This window comes from Triticum urartu, chromosome 2 (genome assembly GCF_003073215.2).
Source record: "Triticum urartu cultivar G1812 chromosome 2, Tu2.1, whole genome shotgun sequence".
In the NCBI taxonomy this organism is placed as follows: Eukaryota; Viridiplantae; Streptophyta; class Magnoliopsida; order Poales; family Poaceae; genus Triticum; species Triticum urartu.
This window is the reverse complement of record NC_053023.1, coordinates 317,558,432-317,574,368: the sequence shown is the minus strand read 5'-3', so window position 1 is coordinate 317,574,368 and position 15,937 is coordinate 317,558,432. Positions and strand designations below refer to the sequence as shown.

General features: G+C 46.4%; 1 long non-coding RNA gene across 1 annotated transcript; it reads left to right on the top strand.

The window, feature by feature from the left end:
- The first annotated feature begins 13,773 nt into the window (after nucleotides 1-13,773).
- LOC125541503 lies at nucleotides 13,774-14,093 on the top strand. Its single transcript, XR_007297560.1, has 2 exons — nucleotides 13,774-13,894; nucleotides 14,007-14,093. It is a non-coding gene; the product is annotated as an uncharacterized LOC125541503 (long non-coding RNA).
- Nucleotides 14,094-15,937: the final 1,844 nt, after the last annotated feature.

The following is a 15,937-nucleotide window of genomic DNA, read 5'->3' as shown; positions in this document are numbered from 1 at the left end:
GCAAGGCCCAGAGCCTGAGAAGCAAGGCCTAGAGCCTTAGAAGAAAGGCCCAGAGCCTATGAAGAAGGCCCGGTGCCTGTGAAGAATCACTGCCCGTGTCACTCTCACGTAATAATGAGTGGGGTTGTACACGCCCCGGAGTCTCAGGAGCACCGGCCTCAGGCCCTAGGGCTCCCTCCCATGCCTAGTGGACATCACTTAGCTCCGCGCTGGTGAGAAGACTTGAAGACTAGATTAGGTGCCGGACGCGGCTTTTCATTTGCTTTCTGTAGTTGACTCGCTTTTCCTCGATCAAAGTTTTCCTTTGGCGTTCCTTGCCGATTTGATTCCCCCGCCTCTCACTGCACTTTTCTGGCTCGAATTTGCTCGTGTTCTCTCTCTCGCATGCCTCGCGAGGGGGCTAGGCAGGTGCCCTCGCGAGCATGTTTTCTCCTTTTTGCCTTCTCGCGAGCCACCCTCGTTCGAGCCCAAAGGCTGGCGCACCTCTCCTAGTCCGTGCCCCTCGGATACCATGACACAAAGCGCCAGGTCAGGGCCAGGATGAACGGCAAATCTTTTAACGCACTTCCTAACAAGTTTTTCGCAGTTCCTGAGCGAATGCAGGCCACCGAGGCAAGATGAATGCGAGGAAATAAACACTTTGCGAGGAATAGGACGTCCTAAGTATACCAGGTTAAGTTATCTTTGCGCAAAATAACGACACAACACGAGAATAGCACGCATACTAATATAACCAAGGAACCATAGTTCGATACACGCTCCCCTAGGCCCATGCTGGTTTCATTCTTGATGCAGGAAAAGAGCAAAACAAAAGTAGCGTTGCAGTGATCCGCGAGGACATGCACCTAGCACTACCCTGAGCCTAGCCAGATCCTTCCTCACGCTTCACGGAGGTGCAGCGACGAGACGACCCACCGCCGCCTTCAAGACGGGTGCGGCAGCGTGGCAGCTGGGCATAGCCGCCACTGCTAGAGCTGTAGCCGGAGGAAGAGCTGCCGTAGCTGGACGAGACACGATCACCGGCGAGCGCGGGCTCGCCCTCGTCCTCGTTGCGACCGTCCCCAAGGCCGAGTACCTCCTCACTGTCGTTCGCCTCGGGGCAGCACCCGGCGCGGCGACCATCTTCCCCAAACACCCTCACATAAAGGGTCGACCCACCATCATACCTGAAGTGGAGGGTGCACCGCCTGCCCAGACCGCGCGCGCTGGCGAATGTCTGCCAGCCGCGGGCCAGGGCTATGTTTCCCGTAGTGGAAGTCTCGACCGCAACCCAAGAGGCCTTACTGCAGCAGCCATCTACCTGCAGCCAGAGTCCGCTTGGACCAGAGGCCGGCAGTTCGCCGGCGAAGAAGCGCGGGAGTTGGAGCCAGTTGCCGGCCGGGTTCTCTAAGTAGACGACGAGCTCCGGCGACACCTCCACCGTGTGGAAGCACGGACAAGGAGGCCGCGCCACCATGGCATGCCTCCCCTCATCAACTAGACCGCCATGGCTGGGATGACCCACCCCGCGTGCCATGGCGCTGTCTCGACAATGGGCCACGACGGGGGTCGCGACATGTTTACGCGGGCAGCCGCGGCCGCGCTTGGGCGCCGGGGAGCCGGGTCCCTCACGAGGGGCTTTCCCCTTCTCGGCGGTGGAGAACTTCCTTCGTGGTGCCATGGGTGTCACTACAAGTGATGGAGCGAGGAGGAAGGAGCAAGCAAGCAAGGAAGAGATGGGCAATGGGGGCTCCGCCCCTCCCCATTTATAGCAAGGGAAGGCCTACCGGCGTCTCCCACGATCGCAGGTAATGATGGTTTTCCTTGCATGTCGCGGGGACCTAACAAGTCGAGCAGTTACTGAGGCAACATGGGGAAGTGGAGACTCCCACGTCTAATCATCCGCCACGCGTCAACCGAGGCCGCATGCTTTTGGGGCCCGCGATGCTCCGTACTTGGCCCTTGGCTTCGCCGCGAAGCCAAGCCCGAGCACACCTTGGGACTGGGGGCTACTGTCGTCGTCCTGGGAACAGGGGTCCCCAGACTTGCCTGCCTGCGGCCCGCGGTGTGGATGAGCCTGCAGGCCCTACGACCCATCTTCACCAACAAAGCATCCAAGACCCTCGCGAGGGTCCAAGCCTCGCGAGGCGGACAATGCAAGACCTCCTCGGCAGTAGCCTAGCTAGGCAGGATCACGAGGAGCAGAGATATCAAGGCGGGGCAAACCTCATGAGACCCTCGTGACGTGAGCCATGACGCACGGCACCAGGCGGGCGCCAGCGCGCGCAGCGTCCTTGTTTCCTCTTTGGTGCTAAGGAGACCAGCGCAGGCGAAGAGTACCAAGGCATTAGGCAAAGGTTGCTATATTGGTGCAACGAGACCAAGACCAAGAGGATGGCAAGACGGAGGTCATCGTGGAGCCCAAGACGGCGTCACCACCAGAGCCTTTGGCAGGCGAAGACCACTTTTGTCAGGATAGCTTGTACTAGCTGCCCCCCTTCGAATTAGCCCGCCATTGTTGGCTCCCTTCCCGCTCGATATTTGGGAAGAGGACCAGGGCTAATATAAATAGGACTAGCCACCACCTTAGTAAGGGACGGATCATTCAGACCATCCTCACACACACAAGCTCACCGAGCTCAAGAACACCTCAACCTCAGGAGCCTGTTCTTCCCTTGTACTGTTCATCATCAGCCCTAGAGGAAATCCACCACCACCACACTGGAGTAGGGTATTACACCACAACAGAGGCCCGAACCAGTATAAATCTTGTGTCTTTCTGTGTTGCGAGTTCGCCGAGTTCGTCCGCGAGATCTTAGTGAGCTAGGGCGTAGATTGGTAGGAAGGAAAGAATTCGCGCGCCCCCTAGTGTTCGAACCTTAAGGGTTCGCCGGAACCCCACATCCGACAATATGTGCCTCATACAAGATGACAAAAACACGTTCGAGCAAGGGCCATCCCCTTCGACCACGGTGACGAGCACGAACCTCTTCAACAACATGAAGACGGCGCCCATATTGGACTCATACTACGAGTCAAGCTACGCGAGTGCACATGAGACCTTCTATTTGATCTCGGAGGAGAGTGATGATTTGCCACATCCTACGACATTTATCTTTGGAGGCGTTATGGATGAGGAGGTTGAGCATGTGCCTATCACTTCAACCAAGGCGGCGATACGAGTTGAGCATGGAGACATTTGCACCTACATCTCTCTGACACCCACATATGACGAGATGCCCCAATTCCCATGTGAGGAGAGCCACCCCACCATGAGTGATATGAGTGACTCCACCATATGTGATATTGAGTGCATTTCCTATGAGAGGATGAGTGTGACCACCACTATCCTCACACTTGAGAGCATTCCACACACCACATGTGAGGTTGAGATCCATTTGAGTGACTCCACCAACCATATGTGTAACAACCCGGATGTAACTTTCCATAATTGTAACTCCAACTCTTGCCATTTCCGGCTATGTGATATGATATTTCCTTCGTGGTTGGGTTTTTGTCTTCGTTTTGCATTTTGTTCATGTCATGCATTTCATCTCATGTCATAATGTACATCTCATTTGCATTCGTGTTCGTCTCACGCATCTGGTCATTTTCCTCGTTGTCCATTTCGCAATCCAACACTCCCGCATGCACCCGTTGCACCCCTCAAATCTTGTTTCGTGAGCGGGAGAAAAATATTCTCAGAATGGGTTGAGATTTGTCGAGTGGCCTTGGTACATCACCAGTACGCCGCCTGTCAAATTTCGTTCCATTTGGAGGCCGTTTGATGCCCCAACGGTTAACCGGGTATCTACAAAAGCCCCTCTCTTGTTGCAGCCTAGCACCCCTCCAAAACAGCCCACTAACCCATCTAAACCCGCTCCATGCTCTCCGTCATTGGATCACGATCGTGTGGGCCAAAACCGCACCTCATTTGGACACTCCTAGCTCCCCTACCTATAAATATGCACCCCCTTCCAAATCCCGGATAAAACCCTAGCCTCCTCCACCCCGCGCCGCCGGACGTGTCTGTCCGCGCCGGACACGTCGACCGGCCACTTTGCCCGCGCCTATCAGCTTCCGCCGCATCATCCCACCGCCGCCCGCAGCCACTCATGGCGCGCCACGTCGCCAGCGCCGCGCCCCACTTCGCCGCCGACCCACGCGGGCCCGCAAAGCCCGACCCGCTTCGTCCCGTGCCGGGCGCCGCCCGTCTTTGCCACGCTGCCGCACGACTTCGCCGTTGGGCCACCACCCTCGCCGACCCTCGCCACCATGTCGCCTCGCTACCGCCGTCCACTCCGACGTCTCCTCCCGACCAGATTCGACCGAACTCGAGCGTCGGCGACCCCTGAAGCTCCGGCCACCGTGTCTCCTTCCTCTCCGGTGAGCGACTCCGTCCATCCTCGGGATCCACGCCGAACCCTAGATCTGAAAGGTTGACCTCGATTCCGTCCAAGTCCCGAAATCACTAACATTTTATGCCCCTATTCATAATGTCATATCACCATGCATGTAACTCTGTTTTGCGTGCATGGTATATCAAAATGTTCGTCTCATGACGATTTTCATGTTAGTATCATATGCATGCATGTTACTGTCCATATTGATGCCCTAATCCTCGTAGCAGAAGTGCTATATGATGTTGTCTGTTGGAATTCAACATAACTTGTTGATTTGTCATTTTCATTGCATTTGGTGTGTTCATCCTATGAGCATGACGTCCACATGTTTATGAGCTCCATCATGCCATCTTTACAGAGGCGCAAGCCTTGTATTTTTAGGATCTATGTGGTGACTAGCACAAGCATGCAAAGTAGGCTATGTGATGTTGCTGTTTTCAGACACTTAGGATTTTTACTAAGTCTTCTCCTATTACATTTTGATGCCATGTTGCTATTAGTAGATCCATGCACATTTTAGGTAGTTCAGTAAGAGTGTTTTGAAGATGTGGTATTGCTTTATCCATTAATGCCTCTAGTTGCAATTATGGAGTAGTGTAGCTTATCATTACCATGCTCTATTTTTGCTAAATATTGTTGCTGGCAGATTGTTAACATGATGTTCAACTTTTCCATGGGTGTTGCTAGTGATACATGTACCCTATGAACTTGCTCTAGACATGATTAGCTTCTTGAATACGTATACTTGATGTTGCTATCATGAATCTGTTCCTGCCATGCTCTGTTTTTCCACCAAGTCTGGAACTGATCATATAACTTGCCATGTTTGCTTGGGTGCTACCATATTATCCATGCATCTTTGGCCAAAGTTCAGTAAGGGAGTTTTGTTCTATTCCTTGAGTACTAGGATGCCATGCCTTGGTTTGCCATGATATGTTCCTGTAGATTGTTGTTTGATAGCTCTGAGCATTGCTACCTGATACTGTTTTGACATGTTTAGTATTTTCTCAAAGTCTGTGAAGCTGTTATCATTTGCATTTTTGCCATGCTATTTTGGGATTGTTGTAGCGAGTTCTAGCAGGATCTCAGTGTTCATGATTTGTAAAGCTTCACATGTACTTTAATGTCATGTACTTTGTTTCTATGTTGAAGTGCTATAGCATAGTTTCTTGTTGCATCTTAAGTGCTATGGTGATGTTAAGTGCAGATTTGCATCATTCTTGTTTTGTTTGTCATTTGCAAACCGTGCATCCGTTTCTGGTGATCCTTATATTGATTTCGACCGGAATCAACTCATCTTTCCAGCGGCATACTTGGTTTGCCAAGTTGATGCCTTGATCATTCTTTGCCTTCCGGAGTACCCATATGCATTGCACATCATACCTTGCATCCCATGCCATGTATTGCATCATGTTGCTTGTGCATTGCATCGTGATTGATTGTTTTTCCGTTGTTTGTGTTCTTGCTTTGGGTAGAGCCGGGAGACGAGTTCGTGAACGACGAACCTGTTGAGTACGTTAACAAGGATCAAGCTTTCGACAACTCTGAGAACTTTGTAGGCAAGATAACCATTACCCTTGATATCACTTCTATCTTTTCTTGCTAGTTGTTTGTTCTATCTCTATGTCGCGCTACCTACCACTTCTTTATCATGCCTCCCATATTGCCATGTCTAGCCTCTAACCCACCTTCCTAGCAAACCGTTGTTTGGCTAAGTTACCGCTTTTGCTCAGCCCTTCTTATAGCGTTGCTAGTTGCAGGTGCCTTGCGGGTTGTTCCATGTTGGAACATGGATATGTTGGGATATCACATTATCTTTTATTTAATCAATGCATCTATATACTTGGCAAAGGGTGGAAGGCTTGGCCTTTTGCTCGGTGTTCTTTTCCACTCTTGCCGCCCTAGTTTCCGTCATACCGGTGTTATGTTCCTTGATTTTGTGTTCCTTACGCGGTTGGGGTTATGGGACCCCCTTGACGGTTCACTTTGAATAAAACATCTCCAGCAAGGCCCAACCTTGGTTTTACATTTTCCTAACAACCTTAACTTTTCCCTCGGGAGTTATAAACCCGAGGGGCATCCTTATTTAACCCTCCCGGGCCAGTGCTCCTCTGAGTGTTGGTCCGAATCGAGTAGACTGCGGGGCCACCCCGGGGAAACTTGGGGGTTGGTTTTACTCGTAGGATGTCTCATCCGGTGTGCCCTGAGAACGAGATATGTGCAGCTCTTATCGGGATTTGTCGGCACAGTCGGGTGGTTTTGCTGGACTTTTTTTACGATTGTTGACATGTCTTGTAACCGGGATTCCGAGACTGATCGGGTCTTTTCGGGAGAAGGAATATCCTTCGTTGATCATGAGAGCTTGTGATGGGCTAAGTTGGGACACCCCTGCAGGGTATAAACTTTTGAGAGCCGTGCTCGCGGTTATGTGGCAGATGGGAATTTGTTAATATCCGGTTGTAGAGAACTTGACACATGACTTAATTAAAATAAATCAACCGCATGTGTAGTCATGATGGTCTCTTTTCGGCGGAGTCCGGGAAGTGAACACAGTTTGGGTTATGTTTGAATGTATGTAGTTTCAGGATCACTTCTAGCTTCACGACCATTGCATAGCTTCTCATCTTACTCTTATGTTTGTATTTTAGCCACCATATTTGCTTAGCGTTGCTACAACTCCACCTCATTACCTTATCCTACCCATAATCTTAAATAGTCTTGATCTCGTGGGTTTTGAGATTGCTGAGTCCTTGTGACTCACAGATACTACCAAAACAGTTGCTGGTGCCGATGATACCAGTGCAGGTGATGCTACCGAACTCAAGTGGGAGTTCGACGAGGACCTTGGTCGTTACTATGTTTCGTTTCCTAATGATTAGTAGTGGAGCCCAGTTGGGACAATCGGCGATCTAGCAGTTGGGTTATCTTCTTTTCATTTGGCTTTGACCGTAGTCGGTCTATGTGTGTACTCTGGATGATGTATGATATTTATGATCATTGTGTGACGTGGCGATTGTAAGCCAACTCTATTTATCCCTTTCTTGTTCATTACATGGGATTGTGTGAAGATGACCCTTCTTGCGACAAAACCGCGATGCGGCTATGCCTCTAAGTTGTGCCTCGACATGTGGGAGATATAGCCGCATCGTGGGTGTTACAAGTTGGTAATCGGAGCCATCCCCGACTTAGGAGCCCCCTGCTTGATCGAATCGCTGACGTTGTTGAGTCTAGAACAAATATGTTTTGAGTCTTAGGATTATATATATCGGAGAGTAGGATTCTTTTTACTCCTTAGTCCTTTCGTTGCTCTGGTGAGGCCTCCTGACGTAGATTTTTTGACTCTCCTCTCCTCAAATTTCACTAAAATTATTTTTAGGATCACGCGGGTATATTGGAATTGTTTCGATATTCTTGTGAAGAGAACATAGTTCTTGGTGCCTCCTGACATTTAGGGGTTGTGGCAGTGTCCTGGGGAGTTGAGCTCCGAGGAGTTGTCGTCAAAATTTAATCGTTGCAGTTCTGGAATACCTGAGTTCGCCGACATCGAAAATCTCTTTATGCAGCTAGTGGTGAGATAACCTCGGCTCCACCCAGTACTGGGCGAGAGTTCGGGAGTATTGCCATAGCTCGTATAAACGGATGCTTTTCGAAGGTTGAGGTACACGATTTTCGGAGTTTTCTTGGTTATGTGTTGACGGATGTATACAGTTGGAGCATAAGGCTTGTTAGTTGTGTGATATATATTGTGCCTCCATGTATCCCCAACACCAGATTGCATAACCAAAAAGTTTCGGGAGTTTATAGGTGGGAATTCAAGTAGCTCTAGTATTTCTTCCCGCGGATATTTGGTTTTTGATTCGGTAATCCTTACCACTTATTTATTCCAGTCTTACCTTGTTGTTTCATTCATCAACCTTTATCTAAGTGGCTTCTCAACTTAATGGACGTGTGATGTTAACTTTGGAATTCATTCATTCAATCTTTGTTCAGATGTTTATTATGAAGACTATATGTTTCAATTTGTATCCATTGATTTAGCTTGTCTATCTGTCAATCAAGATTCTAACGGATGTCACCCTCTTCAGGTTGACTCCTCCAACGCGTCTGAATCCGGACCGCAATGATGGAACATGCGAACCCTCCACCACCACCTCCGTCTCCGGAGGCATGGCAAGCTATCATGGCAGCCACCAACGCCAATGCCCAGATGCTTTTGCAACTCTTGCAAGAGCGCAACCAAGGACAAGGCAACCAAGGAAACCAAGGTCAAGGGCAGTTCAACAATCAGCCTCACTTTGCTTCCCTCAACCAGTTCCTTGCAAATCAGCCTAAGTCTTTCAGCAACTGTGTCGAGGCCACGGACGCCGATGATTGGCTCGTGGACATCAGCAAGCATTTTGAATGTAGCAATGTCAGGCCTGAGGACTACATCAAGTTTGCTTCGTTTCAGCTCAAGGACCAAGCTGCTGATTGGTATCAACAATACAAAGATTCCAGTGGAGGACGTGTGATTACCTAGGATGATTTCTGTCGAGACTTCAAAGCTCATCATATTCCAACAAGTGTTGTTGAGAGCAAGCGTGAGGAATTCCGCAATCTCAAGCAAGGAAGCATGTCCGTGTACCAATACAACATCCAGTTTCAGAAACTTGCTCGCTTCGCAAGGCAGGATGTTCCAGATGAAAAGAGCATGATCTATCTCTTCAGGGGTCGCCTCAAAGAAGATCTGCAGTTAGCTCTCATTCTTGTTGAACCTACTGATGACCCACAAGTGTAGGGGATCTATCATAGCCTTTTCGATAAGTAAGAGTGTCGAACCCAACGAGGAGTAGAAGGAAATGATAAGCGGTTTCCAGCAAGGTATTCTCTGCAAGCACTGAAATTATCGGTAACAGATAGTTTTGTGCTAAGATAAATTGTAACGAGCAACAAGTAATGGAAGTAAATAAGGTGCAGCAAGATGGCCCAGTCCTTTTTGTAGCAAAGGACAAGTCTGGACAAACTCTTATATGAAGGAAAGCGCTCCCGAGGACACATGGGAATTATCGTCAAGCTAGTTTTCATCACGCTCATATGATTCACGTTCGCTACTTTAATAATTTGACATGTGGGTGGACCGGTGCTTGGGTGCTGTCCTTACTTGGACAAGCATCCCACTTATGATCAACCCCTATTGCAAGCATCCACAACTAGAACAGAAATATTAAGGTAAACCTAACCATAGCATGAAACATATGGATCCAAATCAGCCCCTTACGAAGCAACGCATAAACTAGGGTTTAAGCTTCTGTCACTCTAGCAACCCATCATCTACTTATTACTTCCCAATGCCCTCCTCTAGGCCCAAACAATGGTGAAGTGTCATGTAGTAGACGTTCACAAGACACCACTAGAGGAAAGACAACATACATCTCATCAAAATATCAAACGAATACCAAATTCACATGACTACTTATAGCAAGACTTCTCCCATGTCATCAGGAACAAACATAACTACTCACAAAGCATATTCATGTTCATAATCAGAGGGGTATTAATATGCATAACAGATCTGAACATATGGTCTTCCACCAAGTAAACCAACTAGCATCAACTACAAGGAGTAATCAACACTACTAGCAACCCACAGGTACCAATCTGAGGTTTGGATACAAAGATTGGATACAAGAGATGAACTAGGGTTTGAGATGAGATGATGCTGGTGAAGATGTTGATGGAGAATGACCCCCTCCCGATGAGAGGATCGTTGGTGATGATGATGGTGATGATTTCCCCCTCCGGAGATAAGTTTCCATGGGAGAACACCTTCGGCGGAGCCCTAGATTGGTTCCGCCAAGGTTCCGCCTCGTGGCGACATAGTTTCATCCCATGAGCTTGCTTATGATTTTTCCCTCGACGAAAGACTCCATATAGCCAATGATGGGCATCAGAGGGCCACCAGGGGGCCCATGAGGCAGGGGGTGCGCCCAGGGGGGTAGGGCGTGCCCCACCCTCGTGGATGGTGGGTGGCCCCCTCTGGTACTTTCTTCGCTCAGTATTTTTATATATTCTGAAAATAACTCCCGTGGAGTTTCAGGGCTTTTGGAGATGTGCAGAATAGGTCTCTAATATTTGCTCCTTTTCCAGCCCAGAATTCCAGCTGCCGGCATTCCCCCTCTTCATGTAAACCTTGTAAAATAAGAGAGAATAGGCATAAGTATTGTGACATAATGTGTAATAACAACCCATAATGCGATAATTATCGATATAAAAACATGATGCAAAATGGACGTATCAACTCCCCCAAGCTTAGACCTCGCTTGTCCTCAAGCGAAAGCCAAAATCGAAAAATATGTCCACATGTTTAGAGATAGAGGTGTCGATAAAATAAAATACGAACATGAGGGCATCATGATCATTCTTAGAACAACAACAACAATATATATATATATATATATATATATATATATATATATATATAGGATGGCCATATGGGACACCTAGGTGCCCAGGCTCCTTGCCTTTCAACCATCCGATTGCATTACGGGTCAATCCATCACAAGTTACTGATTTGGAAATAATTACATAATTTGGAAACAATGCTATGGTCCAACACACCATGCATGGTAACATTTATTTGGAAAGAAAAATAATGCCATGCATGCTACCGTTCCTTATTGAGAGACGTTAGTGGTACAAATAGGAGAGAGAAAACTAGAAATTAAGGCCTCATTATTGTATCTTAAAGTCCATGACGTTGGATATATGTACATTTTTTTATATGTGTGCGTACACATTGGGTTGATACGTAAAACACTTTTATTATTTCAAATTAAGATACTATTTTTTTCCCAACCATTTTACAGCTTTGGGTATCACATACCTATGTGCCATATTTCACGTAGCCAGGTATATACGTAGCCATATTTTACTGTATATATGTTTACGAGATACCTATAACATTTCCGTACCCTTTTTCACATAGCCGGGTATATACCAGTGCATACACATTGGGTACCACATACCTATGGATGCTATATTTCATGTAGCCAGGTATATACGTAGCCATGTTTTACTTTATATACGTTGATGAGATACCTAACATTTTCGTACCCTTTTTCACATAGCCGGGTATATACGTGTCCATACACATTGAGTATATTTGCACTTGAGTTATTTCATTTATAGGAATATCGTATGTTCTAATCGGGTAATAAGTACGTTTGGACTTGGATATACCATTTTTTAAGTTTACATGTTAGTGAGTTATTTTTAGGTATACTGTTTTATTTTTAAGTTCGTTGGGTATATACTATGAGATTATGTGAGTATGTTGTATATTTCTAATAAAAGTAAAAAATTGTGTGTGGGTATCGGTACGCATCATACATTTTAATAAAAGTAAAAAATAATTAGGATCACACTTTATATTATTTGATCACCTTAATTTGTATAGGAAAAATAGTCGTCAAAAAGTGTGACCCTACCTTTAAAAAAATACTAGATACATTGAAATGTAAAATAGTAGAAAAAACGTGAGAACGTCCAACGTACAAATCTTTTGGGACAATGTTTCGTATTATTAGGTCATTCTGGCATCTTAAAAAATTAAAGGTTATATACTTATCTTTTCTCTTTCATTAGTTATATACATACATAACCAGAAATATGTTGGGTACATATGTGGGCACGCCATATGTTTGTTAGAATTAATGGGCTAGGCCCATAGCAATTTCTAAAATCTCAAAGCCCATGTGTAAAATGGCAAGTGGTGGTGCTAAGTTTAGTCCCACCTTGGAAGTTGAAGAAGAGTTGGACCTCTTTATATAGTGGGTTCTCTCTACCACTCTAAGTGATGTGTGAGAAGAGAAAGGGAAAACCACACGCGCGCGCTCGCTCGCCTCGCCTCGCCTCGCCTGGCCGGGAGGCGAGGCGAGGCGAGGCGTACATGCGACATGCGCGTGAATGGTCCGCCGAAATCCGGTCCGTCTCCTTGCAAGAGCGCAGCTTTCTTTTGCCGTTTTATTTTTATGTCTTGGCAGACAAGTTTTAATTTCTTGTCCGGTAAGTATACGAATTAAAAACCGAGTCGGTTTGGGATTGTGGTCGCGACACAATACCGCCTCTGGTCCTAATATATATACAGCTACCGGCTGCGGTCAGAGATACACCGAAAAACACCTAGGGTTTTGCCTCATCTCACAACTTGCGCCGCCATCGTAGTCTACTCCATCCCAAACGCCGGCGTGCATCGGCGCGTGGGAGAGCAGGTCTCCGGAACCGTTCGTCTTTGCGATCCTGCACCGGGAGAGGACAAATTAGGTTTTTGGGAAGCGCTGTGCGCGACTGCTCAAATTCGTCATCACGGGTCGTCTTCCGTCCAAGTCGGGCGGTGCTACTCATCGTCGTATTCATCGCCGTCAGCAGCAGATCGTCGCCAACATCGTCATCAACACTGTCGCACCCATAATAGCTAACGATCAGTATGTCCAACATCCTCTGTTCATGTCTGTTTCTACAGCTACTGTTACGTGTTTGCTGCTGTTATGCATGTCTTGCTGTTCTTCTAATTTGCTAGATTTTTGCATGCTAGTATCTCTTCTAGTCATGAATTATTTACTGGAATTAATCATGAACTTGCCTAATTTTCCAACATTCCAAAAACCTAATTATAGGCAATTTCCTGAGTTAACTATGGCTGGATTCGCTGATGCACTGAGGCCGGATAAGTTTACTGGTGTGCACTTTAAGAGGTGGCAGGTGAAGACCACGCTCTGGCTTACTGCTCTGAAAGTTTTCCACGCTAGTGTTGGTGCTCCAGAGGGAATGACCGACGAAGATCGGAGAAAATTCCAGGAAGCCAATACTATGTTTGTGGGATGCATTCTGAGTGTTCTTGCTGACCGTCTGTGTGATGTGTACATGCACATAAACGACGGAAAAATTCTATGGGATGCACTGAATGCAAAATTCGGTGCAACAGATGCAGGCAGTGAACTGTACATCATGGAGAGTTTTCATGACTACAAGATGGTGAATAACCGTTCTGTGGTTGAACAAGCTCATGAGATACAGTGCATTGTGAAGGAACTTGAACTCCTTAAATGTGTTCTACCCGACAAATTCATGGCTGGGTGCATGATTGCAAAGTTGCCTCCTTCATGGAGGAATTTCGCCACAACTCTGAAGCATAAGAGACAGGAGATATCAGTTGAAAATCTGATTGCATCTCTTGATGTTGAAGAAAAAGCTCGGGCTAAAGATACCACTGAAAAAGGAGGTGAGGTTCAGCCTACTGCTAACATGGTGCAGAGGTACCCACAGAACAAGAACAAAGGGAAGAACAAACCTGTTGTCAACAAGCCTACCAAGACTACTACCTTCAAGAAGAAGAAGTTCAACAAGGCTGAGTTAGAGTGCTACGCCTGTGGGAAGCCTGGACACTTTTCCAAGGAATGCCCTGAACGTGCAGACCGCAGAGGGAAAACAAGCTCCAAGACTGTCAACATGGTGACCGCTAGCAATACTGATGGGTATGGTAATTTACCTATTGTGCTTTCAGTATTTCAATCATCTTCGTGGTGGATTGATTCGGGTGCTAACGTTCATGTGTGTGCTGACATCTCCCTGTTTACTTCTTATCAGGTCGCAAGGGATTCTTCCGTCCTAATGGGGAATGGGTCACATGCTTCTGTTCGTGGCATTGGCACGGTGGATCTGAAGTTTACTTCGGGAAAGATCGTGCAACTAAGGAACGTGCAGCATGTCCCTACTATGAACAAGAATCTAGTTAGCGGCTCCCTTCTATGTCGAGATGGATTTAAGGTAGTTTTAGAGTCCAATAAAGTAATCATGTCAAGATTTGGACAATTTATAGGAAAAGGCTATGAGTGCGGAGGCTTGTTTCGCTTTTCTCTTTCAGATTTTTGCAATAAGTCAATAAACCAAATTTGTGCTAGTGTTAATGATGATGCAAGTATTTGGCACTCTCGTTTATGTCATATTAATTTTGGTTTAATGTCTCGGCTATCCAGCATGAGTTTAATTCCGAACTTCACAGTTGCCAAAGGTTCTAAGTGCCATAGTTGTGTGCAATCTAAGCAACCTTGAAAGCCTCATAAGGCTGCCGAGGAGAGAAACTTGGCACCTCTAGAACTCATACATTCTGATCTTTGTGAGATGAATGGTGTGTTGACAAAAGGTGGAAAGAGATATTTCATGACTTTGATTGATGATGCGACTAGATTTTGCTATGTTTATTTGTTGCAAACTAAAGATGAAGCATTAGACTACTTTAAAATCTATAAGGCTGAAGTTGAAAATCAACTAGAGAGAAAGATCAAGCGTCTTAGGTCCGATCGTGGTGGAGAGTATTTTCCAAAAGTTTTTGATGAATTTTGTGAGGAACATGGTATTATTCATGAGAGGACGCCTCCCTATTCACCTCAATCAAATGGAGTGGCCGAGAGGAAAAACCGCACATTGACTGACTTGGTGAATGCCATGTTAGACACTGCTGGTTTATCTAAGGCATGGTGGGGGGAGGCTCTATTGACTTCATGTCATGTCCTGAATAGAGTTCCCAACAATAATAAAGAGAAAACCCCTTATGAGGAGTGGGTTGGGAGAAAACCATCACTTTCTTATTTGCGCACTTGGGGATGTTTGGCAAAGGTCAATATTCCTATTCCTAAGAAACGCAAACTTGGACCAAAGACAGTGGATTGTGTCTTTCTAGGGTATGCTCAACGGAGCATTGCTTATAGGTTTTTAGTGGTAAAATCTGAAGTACCTGATATGCATGTTGATACTATAATGGAATCTCGTGATGCAACATTTTTTGAGAACATATTTCCTATGAAAGATATGCATAGCATTGCTAGATTTTCTTCTGAGATAATTCCTGAATCTAGTACAACTGATGAATATTTCGAACAATCACATGAGGAAGTCCTTGAGAAGGATAACAATGAAGTTCCTAGAAGGAACAAGAGACAAGGGATTGCAAGATCCTTTAGTGATGATTTCATTGTATACCTTGTGGACGACACACCCAAGACGATTGCAGAAGCATATGCATCTCCGGATGTAGATGATTGGAAAGAAGCTGTTCATAATGAGATGGACTCAATTCTTTCTAATGGAACTTGGGAACTAACTGATAGACCATATGGTTGTAAACCTGTGGGCTGTAAGTGGGTGTTCAAAAAGAAGCTAAAGCCTGATGGTACTATTGATAAATACAAGGCGCGGCTAGTGGCCAAGGGCTACACTCAGAAAGAAGGCGAAGATTACTTTGACACCTATTCACCCGTTGCTAGAATGACCACCATTTGAGTGTTACTTTCCTTGGCTGCCTCTTATGGTCTTATCATTCATCAAATGGATGTAAAGACAGCTTTTCTCAATGGAGAGTTGGAAGAGGAGATCTATATGGATCAGCCTGACGGGTTTGTGGTAAAGGGTGAAGAGAGAAAGGTGTGCAAGTTGTTAAAATCTTTGTATGGTCTGAAACAGGCACCTAAGCAATGGCATGAGAAGTTTGAAAGAACTTTGACTTCTGCAGGATTTGTCAT